The 13,985-nt window shown below is 40.5% G+C and overlaps 1 non-coding gene across 1 annotated transcript; it reads left to right on the top strand.

The window, feature by feature from the left end:
• The first annotated feature begins 4,784 nt into the window (after nucleotides 1–4,784).
• On the top strand, nucleotides 4,785–4,903 carry LOC138706841 (5S ribosomal RNA). Its single transcript, XR_011334089.1, has one exon. It is a non-coding gene; the product is annotated as a 5S ribosomal RNA (ribosomal RNA).
• Nucleotides 4,904–13,985: the final 9,082 nt, after the last annotated feature.

Genomic DNA, 13,985 nt, shown 5'->3' with positions numbered 1-13,985 from the left:
TGCGGCCAATATGTGCACCAACAAACAAACGCATTAGGAACTCTATTATAACGCCGTAAGTTGTTCACCAGTTATCGATTTCTTATTCAAAATTAGTTTCATTCGTAGTATGTAGTAAAGTAAACTAGTATATTCAAACGTATATGTCTAAAACCACGATGGGCACCAAAGAAGGGGACTTGTGATTATTTTCACGATAATCTCCATTACTCTAATATGATAGAAATATATTACATAAATTTCGAAGCCAACTATGTACTTTGGCATCATCATCTAATTTAATTCGTATTGTGTTAAATTATATAATAATAATGAAACCTTTCTATATGCATCAGTATAATGTGTTATCACACAATAGCCTAGTAAATGTACAACGGTTTCAAGTACTTCAGTGCGAACCTGGGACAACGACATCGTTCAGAGCACAAAATTACAGAATGATGATATTAAATCAGCCCACCGGTATAGAGAGAGAGAGAAAGTTGACACGCGTAATGAAATTACATTACGAAGCCGTGAGAGAGGATTAACAATACTGGCTATTTCTGACTTTTGTGAGGTTAGTGGGGCCCTTAAAAGGGCCGTTTTACGGAGAAGGGGCTTAAGCCTTCTTCTCGGTTTTCTTCGGGAGGAGAACCGCCTGGATGTTGGGCAACACACCACCCTGGGCGATGGTGACGCCGGACAGGAGTTTGTTCAGCTCCTCGTCGTTGCGAATGGCGAGCTGTAAGTGACGAGGAATGATCCTAGTCTTCTTGTTGTCACGAGCTGCGTTGCCAGCCAACTCGAGAACTTCGGCCGCCAGGTACTCCATCACCGCGGCCAGGTAGACTGGCGCACCGGCACCAACTCGCTCTGCGTAATTGCCCTTACGCAAAAGACGGTGGATACGGCCTACCGGGAACTGCAACCCAGCACGGCTGGATCGAGACTTTGACTTTCCCTTCACCTTGCCTCCCTTTCCACGACCCGACATGATGCTACTCCTACTTGCAGCTGTTTAACTACAAGAACGACGCCTCGCCCACGGTAACCTTCACTTTTACGCCAACGTCAATAATCGACAGCGGACCAATCGTAAAGTCACAAACGTTTGCGCTGTTTCTATTGGCTCGCACTGGGAAGGCAGTACGGCATTGTCCCTGCGACTTAAATATTTTTCTCCCTCCGGGCTCATCATCAGATCAGATCAAGAGGGAGCTGAATCTAGCAAGACACTCACTGGTAAAAGTCGCCAGCTTACAACCAACGAAGATGAACAGCGGGAGCCGGCCGCCGCCTTGTGTCGACAAGTCTCGGCCGGACGGAGGCCAGCCACCGGGGAAGCGGAAGACGAGGCGGAAGACGGTGAAACCGACGGCCGCCGCAAAACCTGTCTCTCCGGAAGCAACATCACCACCACAACCATCATCATTTGGTAAGTCCAGCGCTTCACCAACCAAGACGATCGACGACTTACATACACTAAAGACCATGGCACCGATCACTGCTAATAGAGCAGTAGTGATCACAAACGCTGACCCCGACCTACTGGACGCAGTGACTCCACGGAAACCCACAACGACCTTGACTTTAAACAAAACCACGAGAGCCTACGTTTTTTCCTCCCGAGAAAACTTACGGCAGATGACTTTAATGCATCCACGACAATTCGGGAAGCACGCCCGATACCAAACTCCACCAACCGCCACTCTCCTCGGACCTTGGGAACTACCAGGCCACCCATCCCATCCCTCCTCCACCCCACCCCCCTCTCTATTGGACAGTGAATCTTCTTCTTCTTCTTCTTCTGAGGAAGAGGCAGAGGTTACTTCCATTCCACAAGAGGGGCCCTCAGAAGGGCCGGCTCCAAAACCTAGAGCAGAGAGGTCTCCTGTCCCTAAACCCACAGCAGAGAAGTCTCCCAACGGACCACCTCCCAGCTCTGAGGCGTCGTCTCACGAATCCTCAGAAGGGAAGCGGTCCAACAGGCGCAAACCAATTCCCACAAAAGTATCCGGTTCGACTCCGGCAAGCCCCACTTCTCCCACTCCTCCTAACACCGCACAAGGAACCAAGACAAGGACAGTACTGAAAATACTGAACCACACAAAAAACGGCAACAACCCACTACACATAGAGCGACTAATGAAACAGTACCGACTCGACATTCAAACTCCACGACAGTTCTGGGCACACACTACCAAGACAACTACACTCACATTCGCCACGATTGACGACGCGGAGAAGTTCGCTAGGGCAATTCCCCTGTACAACTTCGGTCCGTCCGCAGAAATCAACATTACGCCTAGTGAATCAAGACAGAAACAGACCCGAAATAAAGAGATCAGTGTCGTCATGAAAAATGTCGACACGCTGATCTCTGAGGACGAACTAATGCAGATCCTGGCTGTAACACATCCAGGCATCACACGCATTAAGAGAATTATCTCCGCACAGACAGACAAACCCACCAACTTAGTTAGAATTTTCACAAATGACATCACCACAGCAGACAAATTACTAGAAGGAATTAAACTTGCAGGACGGTACTACAGAGTAGAGCCATCACACGAGACAATCTTCCACCGACCGTGCCTTAACTGTGCACAATACGGCCATACAAGGACAAACTGCGACAAGCCCAAGACTTGTTTTAAGTGCGGCAAAAATCCCGACCTGTGCAACCACAACCGCCTATCCCAGATTAGGTATTGCGCCACGTGCAACAGCGACACCCATTATACGGGCCAAGCTCGCTGTCCAAAATATCCAAGGACTAATCTCATAACCTCCACCGATCCCACGCACGTCCCCATAGACACCCACAAACCAATACCGAAACCTATACCCAAACCATCACAGTCCGTTTTCAACCCAACACTTCCCAAACCCGAATTGTCTTATGCGGATGCAGCTAAGACAACGACAACCAAGACAAACACTACAGACGATCCACAGACAGAAAAAACAACTACGGAACAGCTGGTCGAGGGGGTTCTACGTTCTGCTATGCAGAAAATAGAATCCTACATTGACCGGCAACTAAACAGACTACAGGACGAAATAGTGACATTCACTATTTCTTTACTCACTACTGACACAAACCCTACGAAACGACACACGACACTTGCCACAGCCAACCAGGCAGCCAGACGGCTTCTACGGAAACGAGTAGCCCACCACTTTGTTGGTAACAGGTTACGAGTTTCCCTAGCGCCACTACAAAAACGTGACTAGGACAGAACTGACCAGAGCACTGGACTCTCCACCTCTCATTAACATCTGCGAGGCATGGTGCTCACTTCACTTCATTCATTTCATTCACAATTCAACTGATAACGTGTACATGTTCATAAAATCATTCACAGGGGAAATACACTACTGTTAGATGAGAGGGCAAACGGCTTATAGCTGGGTACCTCGATCTAAAGTTAGAGAATTGCTTGTCGAGGAACCAATGGAGGCATGGGATGCTTACCCTGCCTGCCATTTTAAACATCATTCATTCTTTCTTCGTCCCCATTCATTCGTTCGTTCGCGGCTCATCATCAGACGAGCACCATGCCCCCCAAAGCTTCCGGAAAGGCTGCCAAGAAGGCCGGCAAGGCCCAGAAGAATATTTCGAAGGGCGATAAGAAGAAGAAGCGCAAGAGGAAGGAGAGCTACGCCATTTACATCTACAAGGTTCTGAAACAAGTTCACCCAGACACGGGAATCAGTTCAAAGGCTATGAGCATCATGAACAGCTTCGTTAACGACATCTTCGAGCGCATCGCCGCGGAAGCTTCGCGGCTCGCGCATTACAACAAGCGGTCGACCATCACCAGTCGGGAGATCCAGACAGCCGTCCGTCTCCTGCTACCCGGTGAGCTGGCCAAGCACGCCGTCAGTGAAGGGACCAAGGCCGTCACAAAATACACTAGTTCCAAGTAAGCGGGAGTGCTTGCTAGGGAATCAGCAACCGGCCCTTTTAAGGGCCACAAGTTATTCATAACAGAGTAGATGAATGAAGAACAACAGCGGTTCCCACCGAGTGAAAATTTAAATAATCACCCCGATAACACTTCTAGGATAGATAATACATTATAGGCAGTCCATGGGAGACTTGGATCCACGAGGCAAATTCGTTTCCTTAATAGTTTCGTACGACTTATATGAGAGCGCGGTGTCATTCCTACTCACTTGGCAGCATTAATTGTTGAGGGAAAACAACTTAGAAGGTAACTTGTCGACCGCGGGCATAATCCTTCCGCAGGCCACTACTGAGAATCTGTGGACATACGGGTAATCTATCTTTATTGAAACTCGGGTTCATAACATACGACTGATACTTTATATATCTGTCACGTAATCCATCAAGAGACAAATGTCCCCCCCCCCTAGTCAGTAGCGAGCTTCAGTCCATTCGTAGTAGCCGCCGGTGCAAGAAGTGAATTGAAGTTTGTGTGAAGTTCCGTAGTATGGCATGAAAATGATGTCGAAAATCCGACTACAGTTCCACAACCATGTGGTTGAAAGGAGGCTCCGCTGTTGAACAACAATCCACCTGTGGCTTAACTTAGAATGCCGACTAGCTGTTTTATTAATCCCGTGTCAATCCAGCAGTGTGTGACGTTGAAACGTAACCAAACTGCCGTTGATAGATAGATTTATCATCTATCCCAATGACATCCAACGAGCTTGGTAATTTAGGTACAGAGTCTAAGCAGGCAGTTTACGTGTGTGTGTGAGCGAGTGCAGGTTTTATCGAGTGCACCCCAATCCCATCGTCCTCAAGTGCCTACAGATTACGCAGTTTCATCGGCAACGGCCATACCATGTTGAAAATACCGGTTCTCGTCCGATCACCGAAGTCAAGCAACATTGGGCGTGGTCAGTACTTGGATGGGTGACCGCTTGGGAACACCACGTGCCGTTGGCGATTTTTTTTTTACGTCACTATTTCCAGCGTGTTCTAATAAGACTTATGGGATATTATGTTCCCTTCCCTATTCCAGCTATAGCTTGGATGATGACGCCGCTGCATAATTGTAGAGTAATTGATAATTCTTAAGTACTTGCAGCTCCGTATTGAAACTTATGACTGGTAGCATATTCATATGAGACGGTTCACTTCTCTGCGTTTTCTCGAAGAAGGGAATATGTATTCAGGGGATTGTGAACGTACCTCGCGCTCTCCCTAGAAGTTAGAGACATTTTAGGTAAAGAATGTAATATACTGTACATATATGGCTAATTAAAATCCCATTAGTTACTACATTTCAGTGGGTAGTACAAATTCCATAATGAAAATATCTCTGTCCTAGTAGTTGTATCCTTTAAAGAAGCTCGTTGTTTTCCCATGATGAAGGGCAGAACTTGGTCGGTAGAAATTTAAACAGACTGCATTATCAGACCAGGCGTTATTTCAATATCAGCGTTTAGTTTAGGAAATATAGCAATAGCGGAGTTGGGAGAAGTAGTTATAGCATGTACAGTAAGTATAAACAGTTCGCTGTACTGTACAGTGAATATAAATATTTGAATGTACGATGGCAAAACATCAGACATACAGTACGTAGCTCACATATCTTAAAAAATAAATAAATAAAAATAAAGAAGACATTCTGAGGAGTGAGTGGAAAGTGCATATTATAATGAATATTTTTAACTCTCAGTTGACATTGAGAGAGAAAGCCATGCATCGGGGAACCGGTGACTGTTTTTGCGTTACCTTCTGCTATTGGCGTTGTTGGTTAGTAACGAATGAAAGAGGTAGGACGCGGAATCAAATGTCAAAAAACGATAGGGAAATAATAGTAACTGGTTGTATTTCGATCGAGCTCGGCGTGCTGATTCACCAGTGGGGTGTTTCACAAAGTTTACAATCTTTGGAAATTGTGAACTCTGTTTGTAAACTTCTGTTTCACAATCTTTGTTTGTAAAGGTGGACTGTACAAAGGAAATCAAATCTTTACGAATGAAATTTTGCGCTCTTTACAAGTGATATGTTTGTTTCACAACGAAGGAGTAATTTTACAAACGTGTAAACTAAACTTTACTAGTGAAGTTAGCACATTTTCTACAGTAGCCCTGTTGAAATAGCTTCTAATTGTGAATGAAAAAAATAAACACATATGTATAAAATCAATTTTATAGTAACAGGGTACCATTAAGAATTACACTGAAGCAGTTGTGATGTTATTGAGTAGTTCTAGCGACTCAGACGAAGATTTTGCATTTAGGCCTAACGTAGAATTTTCCGGCCACGTTCGTATCATTGTACGAATATTAATGAAAGGTTTCGAATGAATCCCGCGCTATACTTCAGAATACCGCGTTAGTTCTTATATACGAGGAACGTATTTAATAAATACTCGCACTTAAAGAAGAAAAACTTTGCACCGAAAACCAATCACTTAATAATGCAATGTCGGCATTACTTACGCAGTATTCTGAAGTCGTTCCGAATCCCATTTCGCTGTAATCTCTCCTACAAGATATGGGACATCACATGCAACATCTGAAAGGGAAAAGTGGTGCCCTAACCACAAAGCGAGAACTGCATTGGTTGCATAGTAGCTCTCAGTTCCCTGCGTTAGCAGATAAGAACGGAATTTATAAGATTACAGTGTGCAAAAGTTCACACATGGTAGTTGATGTTGTTACAAGATTGAAAAAACTCGAGGCGGGTTATTGATCACCGAATGTGCTTACTCGGGCAAAGGATTTTTATGCTCCTCCTGCTGGGTTCCCTAATGTTGGCGAGGTTATGGATGAAACAATAAAATATACTGATGGACCAGCAGAGAGCGAAGTTGATTTTAATGGATGGACATGTTAGCTGCTCTATCAACTGCATATAACTACGTGGGTCAAATCCATTATTTATCAATTATTTGAATGAATTTCGCGCTAACTTTCGTCAGTTAAGTCGTAGGCTAATTAATGCATTGGTATGCTCGACCAATTGCATGCCGCGAAACTCCGTTGTCGCCGATGTAGCAAAATCTAAATAAAATATATATAAAAAAATATAAACATGTCCATCGATAGTTCTAAAATTACAGCTACTTTACCTCTGATCCTTAGTGATTTTTGTAAACTGTCGTTGGCGATTTTGTTCAACCAATTATGCGTATTTGTAAGTTTGTTTCGCCGATTTTGTAAAGTTCGTTAAAACATACAAGTGAATAAGATTGCATTGTGAAACACAGTTAACAAGCATATGTAATATTTCCGTTGTTAATTGTATATTGTTAATTTGTAATTTGTTAGCGTTGTGAAACATGCCCCCATTTACCTTTAGAGGTAATATCTACATTAATATTTAGTTAAAATTTAAAGAAATTTTAAACGAATGGAAGCTGCATTTTAATTCACCCCAAATTACTATGTTCCCTTTCAGATTATCAGCTGTTGTTGTTGTTGTCGTTGTTGTATTGTAAGTTCTCACTTATTGTTAGCTAGCCGTACCCGTTCGCTCCGCTCCACCTGTTAGAAATAAATATAAAGTAATTACATAATTAAAATAGGACGACTGATCCATGGAACAACTTTTACAACAGCGCAAGATAATCTGCTTCGCATATTACCCAATTTTTTTTTAGCACTGCATTTATTGCATATATATTTTATGTATTTTAACACGATTCAATTGAGCATAGTTAAAATATGAATTATTAAAATAATGGATTGCCAAGCTAAAGTACTATTACTGCATACTAAATCAATACACTCTCGTTGTTCGTTAATTCTCTGAGATTAAAATGCGTGTACATAAATATTATTTTAAGAAATACAGAAAACGAATGTACAAAATAGCCTATCAAATTTTCTGTGCATAAGAAGCTATTTTAATCTTACCTGTCCTCGATTTACTCAGACGTTACTGTAATAACATTATAGCATTATGTCCATCTAGAGAAACTACAGTTTCCAATGGTGAAATAATAACTAATTATACAAATCAGTTAATTTACGAGCTTGTGATATTACTTCATACAAACACAGAAACATTCCCTGTAGGCTATGTTTAATAGCTTTCGATTGTTTGTTGATGTCCAAGGCCCCTGTTTCGATTGTTGTTGTCCAAGGCCCCTTATAGACGAAGTCATTTGTTCTTAATTCATTGCACCGTCTTAGATAGCGTTATTTTAATTTTAAAACTCATTTATCTCATTAAATATCAGTCCTATCAAAATGTTGTAAAAAAATAAAACTTAACGGAAATCATTTTTAAAGGAACATCTGTTATGTAACATTTTTTCTCAAATATCAATAATAAGCGAGATATTTCGATTTATTTAATTAAGGCCCCCTTATAACCCCCCTTTTAAATAAAGTATTTCGAATGCCATATAGCCTAAAATCTAAGTTACAACAAACTTAATTTATATTCCAGTTTTCATATAAATCGGTTCAGCCATTATCGCGTGAAAAGGTAACAAACATACAGACAGACATACAAACAAAATTTTCAAAAATGCGATTTTCGGTTTCAGGGTGGTTAATTATATATGTTAGGACCAATTACTTTTGGAAAATCGAAACTTACCAGAAAAATTTCGGCTACAGATTTATTATTAGTATAGATAGTACGAGATACGACCGCAATTTTGTACGACTAGTGTAATGAAGGAATGCAAAAAATTATTTTGGAACTTTGCAATGTTAGTCTATCATTAAAATAAAATTAAATCTTAATTCGTCCCTTTTGCAGGAGTCTTCTTCATCCAGTATGTTGTTGGCTGATATGGAGGAGGAGGGGGGGGGGGACATGCTCTAAAGGGATAAAATTTGCTTAGCAAATCGATATGGTGACTAACGCTTGCAATGCGTCATAGCTATAATTGTACTGCGCGGTAATTTCAGAGTAATAAGAGTTCAGTTCAGGGATCTGCTAATTTCTTCATATTGTGTTCGGCAATGGAATAGTACCGCAGTAGCATTAAGAGGTTTTTATAATTTGAACTGATATGTGCAGGTATATTGACCCCCCCCCTCCCACCGCTGGCCGACGCGGACTGCAATGACAACAGTAAGCCACACGTCATACGTAAGCCTTTCTTCTTCTTCTTCTTCTTTGCTCGCCTGGCAAATACAGTCTTGGATTTCACATATTCAATTTTTCACAGTCCCAACTCCCTTGCATGGACGTGTTTTCACGTACCTTTAAAGTTTCTCCTCTCATTCATTCAGTCTATTCGCAAGCCTGAGGGTTTTCCGTGGTTTTCCCTAAGGAGCTAAGACAAATGTAGGGATGAGCCCAGAAAGAAAAGGGCATTCACTTCCTTAGACCCTGGTAACTGCTCTTTCTAGAGGAAGGAGGAGGAGAAAGAAACCCCCCCACCCCCACCGACGTGGACTGCAATGACAACAGTAAGCAACACGTTATATGTAAAGCCTTTATTATTATTATTATTATTATTATTATTATTATTATTATTATTATTATTATTATTATTATTATTATTATTATTTACAATGGGACTAAAGGTGGTGTAGATACACTATGTCAAATGTGCCACAATCTTTCCTGCAATAGAAAGACGAGGCGCTGGCCACTAGCAATATTTTACAACATGCTAAATATTGCAAGTATAAATTCATGGATAATTTATAGTTAGAAGAACTCAGAAAACAATATCAAGAAAACAATTCATTTTCCAATTGTGTGAAGAGCTGACAAAACCGTGGATGCAGCACCGCTTTGCACGTCCTACTTTACACCGATCTCTGCGGGCAACAATTGAAGAACATCTGAACATTGCTGTGCAACAACAATGCCAGGTAATGCAGCCAGATGGTGAACGTACTGTTTGCTATAAATGTCCTGCAAAGAAGAGGAGAATGATGACAACATTTTGTGGACTTTGCAAAAAGGGGTTCTGCAGAGAACATCGCGCTGTTGTTTGCACTAATTGTAAATAGGACAATAACATGAACGTAAAGACTTTATGACAAACTTAAAATTAAATGAACACTAATGGCTACGAAATGTGTAAAAGTTGTTAAATGTGTGATATTGAGTTGATTTCAGTTAATTAAAATGTGAGTAGTAAAAATTACGAATGCTTACCTTTAACATGAGTACAGTGATGATTACCTGTCTAGGGTTAAGTAGTCGCGTGGTGAGTTTAGGAATTCCCAGACCACCTCTAAGATTGTTTAAAATAAAGGTATTGTAATCGTACGTTTCTGTCTTTTGTCAATAGTAACGTTGACCTTTCTTTTTCGAGAAAACAAAATCTGTTGTACAGTTAAAGGTACTGAAATAGTAAGAAATTTTCTGAAATCCCCACGCGTTTGCAAGTGTAAGTCTCTGTTGTAACCTGTTGATTTACGAGAGACTGTGTGTGCTTTCGTACAGTGTTTCTAAAATGTGCAGTAACGAGTCAGAAATCATTGGAATGTAGTGTAGGTGTGTTTGTTATAACCGGGAATCAATCCGCAGTACTTGACCAATCAACTACGGGAAATATCAGAAAAATTGGCAGGAGTTAGCAAGAAAAACAAAGGTAAAATATCACGTGAACGAGCACCGATACCGAGCACTATGTACAATATACCCTAGAGAAAAAGACAAGAAAACAAAAGTCAACCGCTGCAAGTGTTACGAAGTGGTGTGTGAAACATATAATGAAGAATGTCTGCGGGAAGCGCATCTAGTGAGATAAAGGGTGAAATGGAGGATTCTGCTAAAAATAAAGAAAGGAAGAAAAATGTTTACAGTTAATACAAGTATTGTTTTCTCTTGTGGGTTTATGTTTAGTATAATAGATGTGTGTGTGTGTGTGTGTGTGTGTGTGTGTGTGTGTGAAAAAAGTGAAAAAAATAACAGGTCTGTAATAATAATAGTTAATAATTCTGTAGTTCACTGCAAAAACTGTATAGCCATAAAAGGACAGATGATAATAACGTTGTTATCTTATTCTTGCTGCTGTGTAAGCCTAAGTTTCCACGTGAGGGATAGAAGAGACATGACAACATATAGCATTACAATTTGTTTAATGTGTATAAATTTCTTTAATACTGATTTTTCTCAGAACAAGCTGTGTGAGGGTTAAAGAGTTCTTGCACTGAAGCTCAGAATTATTATATTATTATTATTATTATTATTATTATTATTATTATTATTATTATTATTATTATTATTATTATTATTATGTGTGAAGAGTTGTATCGGAAGTGCTTTATAGACTAAATTAATAATTTCTATCTTAACTGAAATATTTACATTATATTTCACACAGTATAGTTACAGGTAGCATAAATTCAGATAATGGTTTTTATATGGGAATCTACTTCTTGTGTTTAGAGGCTACATTTATACAGAGTTAATAATTTCTCCCCTATGTAACATATTTCCATGAAATTTTATACGCATCTATGCAAAAACGAATTATGCTCGTGTAATTAGGGAATTAGGGAAAAATTAGTTTTTCTGATAATTTTTAATGTTTTAATAGAAATTATGCTCCTAAAAGATGACTAGCCTGCCATATTTTTCGCAGTTGGTAACAAAATGCTAGATTCATGGATATACTCCATAATTTAGTTGTTCATTATATGTTCAAGAAGTGTTGAATTTTTCTTGGAGAAATTAAGCTCCTTCATCCAGACTCTGAAAAGTGGCTGCTGTCGAATTCGTAAAGCGCCACCAAGAGATGAATATAACATCTAAGTTTGCAGGATGTAGCAGCTAAATTTTAAGCCGTATAGAGTTTAATATTTGATTAATGTGTGGGTAGAAGAATTGAAAGTTAACTCAGGTTTACTTGTAATGCACAGCCTGTTAAATATGTCGTAAAAAAAAAAAAAAAAAAAAAAACTAGTTGCACAAATCTCAGTAAACGTGCCAATTAAATGAATGCTAACGTATTATAGATTGCTTTTCGCGTATTAAATGAAAGTACACATCTTGTCCTATGACCTCCATAAGGGAAGGTTTAACAGTATAAAACAGCCACTGACCCCACGAACAAAAATCAACTGAAGAGCGTGACTTTAAAAAAAAAACTCATGTTTTGTCCCACCTCTTACTGATATTGATGTTTTGTATGCTGTTGTGCACAATGCCTAGCTTTTGTTTAAGCCTAGATATTACTTAAACTTCGGTTATGATGAAGTTGATTTTCTTACATAGTTTTGCGTTCTGGACAACTGTGCGCCGGCATCTCTCGGAACATCCGAGATCAGGTCCCTATCCCCTCCACCGCAAAGTCAAATAGCGTCTGTCACTTGATTTTGAATATTAAACAAACATACCATCACGGCATTTCCGTTATGGCATCTGGTGTCATCAATAAGCTACAAATAAAGAAAGAAAGAAAGAAAGAAAGAAAGAAAGAAAGTAGCACAGTCACTGTCCTGAACAAGGTACGCAAGTATTATTTTAATTAATGCGTATCGCCTACCAGCCGCCGAAACTATTCGACAGGAGAGTGAATATCCTACACGGTCCTGTAAAAATGTTCTGAATACACTAAATGACGTGTAATTTTTTTTCTATTATTAGGACAATTGAACGTGTCATTGCTCCTGCGGGTTGCTTTGTTTCACACCACAGAGAATTCAGGTTCTCAACCCCCCGGGATTCTAGAGATAAGAGAGCGATGAGGTTAAAGGAGTAGGCGTTTGTTCGTGTTTTTGTTTTTACTTTAGAAAAATTGCGAAACGTGACGCAATAGCGATAAGTTTTATGAACAAGTTTGCTGAATCGACCAATTGAAGGTAATTTATATTTTGCTAAAGAAGAGAGGAGATTAATGAAATCAGTTATTGTAATAATCGTAGTAGATTGAAGGAATTGTTTGTATTCAAACTCCTTTTTGAAATAAGCTGCTCGGATGCTTATCAGGGTGACGGTTATAAATGTTATCGTAATACCCACCCGAGGTCACAAAGGTCACAGTCTTCCGCTTGTCCTTTCCTAAGCAGACCACGTCTGTACTATCGAAAATAATGAGTCACAGTTATAGTTTCGTGAAAGTAAAAAATGTTAGATAGGAGACAAGTAGCTACTCTTATACAATCATAATCACATTTTGTATCCAATATAGTATAAACGAGCTACATGTAAGTACTGTGTAAAGTTTCATTAAAACAATATATTATATATGAGACAAGTCACTAATTTTTGTCAAAACGCATCGTCTATAAAGGGGTAGTTTCTCCTCTTATACAGTAGTGACTATAGTGCGAAGTTTCATGGAAATATGTCACATTTTTAGTCCAGCTAGATTTGCTTTCTGGACCACTTTGAGCCTTGGCGCTTGTGATCGGTCGGACGGAGGATCACTCGTCCCGGCGGCGTTAACCCTTAATTTGGTAAATATATATAATGTGCAATATTATAGAACTGTGAAATTTTTTTTTAATTTTCCTAAGAAACTTTGTTATCCATCGTTCTATTAAAAAATTGTTTATTAACCTATAGGATACATTGCGATATTTGTCAAACAGGCTGTGGGAAAATGCTGATACGGTGAGGAATGGAAAGGGAGAAACCATTTATATTATTGAGGTGACCTTGAACTGAGGGTAGTAGGAACGAGACCTGGAGTACGGTACAACCGGCTCTTCCGAGAAATAACTAGTGGCCCTGAAAAGGGCCTTTTTGCGGGCAGGAGTACCTTTGTTAATTCAAGCCCTCTCGCCGCGGATGCGCCTAGCCAGCTGAATATCCTTGGGCATAATGGTCACGCGCTTGGCGTGGATGGCGCAAAGGTTGGTATCCTCGAAGAGACCGACGAGGTATGCCTCGCTTGCCTCCTGCAAGGCCATTACGGCTGAGCTCTGGAAACGGAGGTCGGTTTTGAAATCCTGAGCGATTTCACGCACCAAGCGCTGGAAAGGCAGCTTGCGGATGAGGAGCTCGGTGCTCTTCTGGTAACGACGGATCTCGCGAAGAGCAACTGTACCAGGGCGGTATCGATGGGGTTTCTTCACGCCTCCAGTAGCCGGTGCGCTCTTCCTAGCGGCCTTCGTTGCCAGCTGCTTTCGTGGAGCCTTGCCTCCCG

Source organism: Periplaneta americana, chromosome 9, assembly GCF_040183065.1.
Source record: "Periplaneta americana isolate PAMFEO1 chromosome 9, P.americana_PAMFEO1_priV1, whole genome shotgun sequence".
NCBI classification, from domain to species: domain Eukaryota; kingdom Metazoa; phylum Arthropoda; class Insecta; order Blattodea; family Blattidae; genus Periplaneta; species Periplaneta americana.
The sequence above is the reverse complement of the archived record's forward strand: the minus strand, read 5'-3'. Positions and strand labels throughout refer to the sequence as shown.